We start from the raw sequence: 3,454 nt of genomic DNA on the forward strand, positions 1-3,454 counted from the left end.
AGGAATGAGTGAAGGGGTCTCCTCCTTTATATGGAGGAGGGAGTACGGTTGGAGGGTGGGTGTGCGGCCGCACACTCACGTGTACGACCGTACACTCCTCCTGAGAGGGTGTATGGCCCGAAGGTTGTACTACAACTTGGTATTACTCGACCTAGAATTCAACCTTTGGTTATACGAGGCTTAGAAAGTATGTAACATCCCGTTTTAAAAAGAATAATTAAAATAATAAACGCGGGACCCCGAGAAGTAATTTTTATTATTATTTTATATTATTATAATCCAAAACCAAATATTAAATTAGATGGGAGTTGGTTTCGGAAAGCCAAATAACAAGATTCGAATCTCCAAGGGTTAAAGTGTAATTTCAGGATTTATTTGAAAAGGATTTCGGAAGTTAGGGTGTGTTGGGTAAATACTGTACCAGAATCGTAATGAATTATGAAAGATGGGGGTTATTTGGTAAATATTGGATCAAAGTTGAAAGGATTTTGAAAACGGAGGGCTGTTAGGTAAATTTCGGACTTCATCTGAAAGGAAATTCAGAAGGCAGGGTATAAAACATAAATAATGGACTTTGTTTGAAGATTTTGAGAATGGGAGGGACCAGTTCTGTCATTTTCTCTATATGTTTGCGTGAACCGGGTATTTACCAGTTGATTGCCCGTCAAACCCTAACCCTAAACCTCCTCTCATCAGCCGCCATCTTATGCCTCCCTTCACACCAGCCGTCACCCTTCCCTCACCCACCTCCGGCGCCGCCTCCGTAGCACTCCAGTGAACCACCGAACGACGACGAAGCCGGAAGCCGCATCGTTGAGGACCGCCACTGTTTCATCCATTACTGGCGAAGAACGAGGGCCGATGAGGAGGATCGCCGTGGCTATTGGGCGAAGCCGGAGGAGCTGGAACGTGACTGTCGTCGTCCCGAAGCCTCCTTCTTTCCCGGTTCGTTGTTGCGACACCATCAGTCTTCTCCTTCTCCTCCCGAGAAGCCGATTCTGCCGTCGTTTAAGTTCTCCCACTGCTCCGTTCGTCATCCGCCACCCCAGAGGGGGGGGGGGTTTGTCTTGGTGCGTTCAGCCGTATGTCGCTAGTGTGGGGGTGTTTTGGATTGCTGATTACGGGATGATGTGTGACGGACAGGAAAGACCCGAAGACAAACCACCATGGCCGCCGGTCATGGTGGCTTCCGCCTCAAAGACAGCCATGGCGAGCGTGTATGTTGTTGTATGGTGTTATTCTCGTGTGTATGCGTGTGTTTATTATAGTGGAGTGGTGTTGGGTGTTTATTTGGCCGGAAAAGCCACCACCACCACCGTGAGGTGGTGGCTGCCACCATATACCACCACCGGCCGCCACAAGGGTGGCTGTGTGTGTGTGTGTGTTTATCAATTAGTGTGTGTGTTAATTGGGTTTTGTGTTGTTTGATGTAATTGATAAGGAATAATGGAAAGAAAACTGAAAACCACCACCGTGAGATGGTGGCTGCCGCCACCGGCCGCCGTGTCGGGTAGCGGTGTGCTTTGATGGTGTTTTGACTCGTTTGGATGCTTGGACAAGGGACTAAGAAACCCTAATGGGCCCAATGAGGCTTAATGGGCTTAATAAACCCTAATGGGCCCAATGAAGCTTAATGGACCTAAAAGCCCAAACAGATGACTGATGGGCCTAGTGAAACCTTAATGAGTCTAATGAACCTTAATTGATCAAAAGACATATCAGTTGGGCCTATTGGGCTAAGATGGGGTTGGAAACCCTAATTAGGGTTTAGAAAACCTTAATATTGGATTTATGGGCTTGAATTTATTGGGACCCACTTTTGGGTCGTTGGAATGGAATTGTGTAATTAAGCCCAATCACACCATATGACTTATTTAGAAGAATGATGGACTTAATGGATTAAGTCCTTAATGGATTAAGTCTTTAATGGGTTAAGTGAGAAACACTTAACCCTAATCGTCATTTCATGTGAAAACCCTAATTTCACTTGGGTTTATTGTTGGGCCTTTTATTGGGCTTTGGTAATTGGATTATTAATGGACCATCCAAGAATGATCATATAGACTAGAATATGTGATGGGCTTAGGGTAAGGCCCATATGAGGGTGTGGGCCCAATTTGGAAAATTGGGCCATAGTTTGGGCCTTGATGATTATATGATATTGGGCCATATGTTGGGCTTTCGCCCATTACTTGACTATTGAGCCTTTAGTGTGTGAGTTGGACTTTGGGCTTGGAACCCAATTATTAATTGGGTGTTGTTTGATGTTGACAGTTCGGGAATCTGTCAACCAGCAGCTGGAGTTTTATCGGCGGGACTTCAGCAGTGCCAGGTGAGTTCCCCTCACTATGTCAACAGGGTCTAAGGCACCAAGGCCGACCCTTTATGGATTGTAATCGGATTATTGCATGTTATGCTTACTGATTTACATCTTGGTAGTCAGGATGGTGATATGATATGCTTTAGTGACCTGGTTGGGTCGGTATCCTGGTATATAGGATGATGCTATGTTAGTGACCTGTTAGGTCGATATCCTGGTTATAGGATTGTTGCTATGCTTTGTGATCTGTTAGATCGGTTTGACTGTTATATGTATACATGCTAGTGTTATATGATATCTATGTGCACATGATTGTCCTGGTTATAGGATGATGCTATGTTAGTGACCGGTTAGGTCTGTATCCCGGTTATTGGGATGTTGCTATGATTGGTGATCTGTTAGATCGGTTTGACTGTTAGATGAAATGAGCTAGCGTATGATATTTATGTGCACATGTTTGTTTGGTTGGGGTTGGGTTGAGGCGGTCCTGCTTGTGCTGTAGGCCAACATACCCAGGGCGGTCCGGATAAACTGAAGGCCCTGCAAAGGGATTCAGTCATACCGAAGGCCCGACGAGCGGTCCAGATAGACTGAAGGCCTGCGAGGCGGTCCAGTCAGGTTGAAGGCTCAGTATGCATGTTGTTCTGTATTTGTTATATGGTATGGTTATATTTGTATTGCGTTGGTATTTTGGGGAAACTCACTAAGCTTCGGGCTTACAGTTGTTGATTTTGTTTCAGGCACTTCTGATGATTGCGGGAAGGCGAAGGCGTGATCGTGCACCTCCTCATATTTTCATGATTGATTTTGGTGATACTCTGATGCTTAAACTATTTTGAAAACAAATTGTAATAACTTAATGGTTTTAAAAAGTTTTAAATTGGCTTGAATTTTATGGGTGTTACAAGTTGGTATCAGAGCCTTGGTTTGAGTGAATTGGAGGAACACTCGTGTGGATCCAGTCTCAAATCAAGGAAAGGATTTTAAAATGAATTTTTAAATGGTTTTCAAAATAAGTAAAGGAGGATGCAGGGTGTACGATCAGCCAGAGCCAGTAAGTAGACCCCAAAATACCGTACATTTATTTGATTATGTGATATGTTAGAACAGCATGCTAGTACTAGGCTAGGGATC

This window comes from Lactuca virosa, chromosome 2 (assembly GCF_052849685.1).
Source record: "Lactuca virosa cultivar CGN04683 chromosome 2, Lactuca_virosa_CGN04683_v6, whole genome shotgun sequence".
Taxonomy (NCBI): Eukaryota; Viridiplantae; Streptophyta; class Magnoliopsida; order Asterales; family Asteraceae; genus Lactuca; species Lactuca virosa.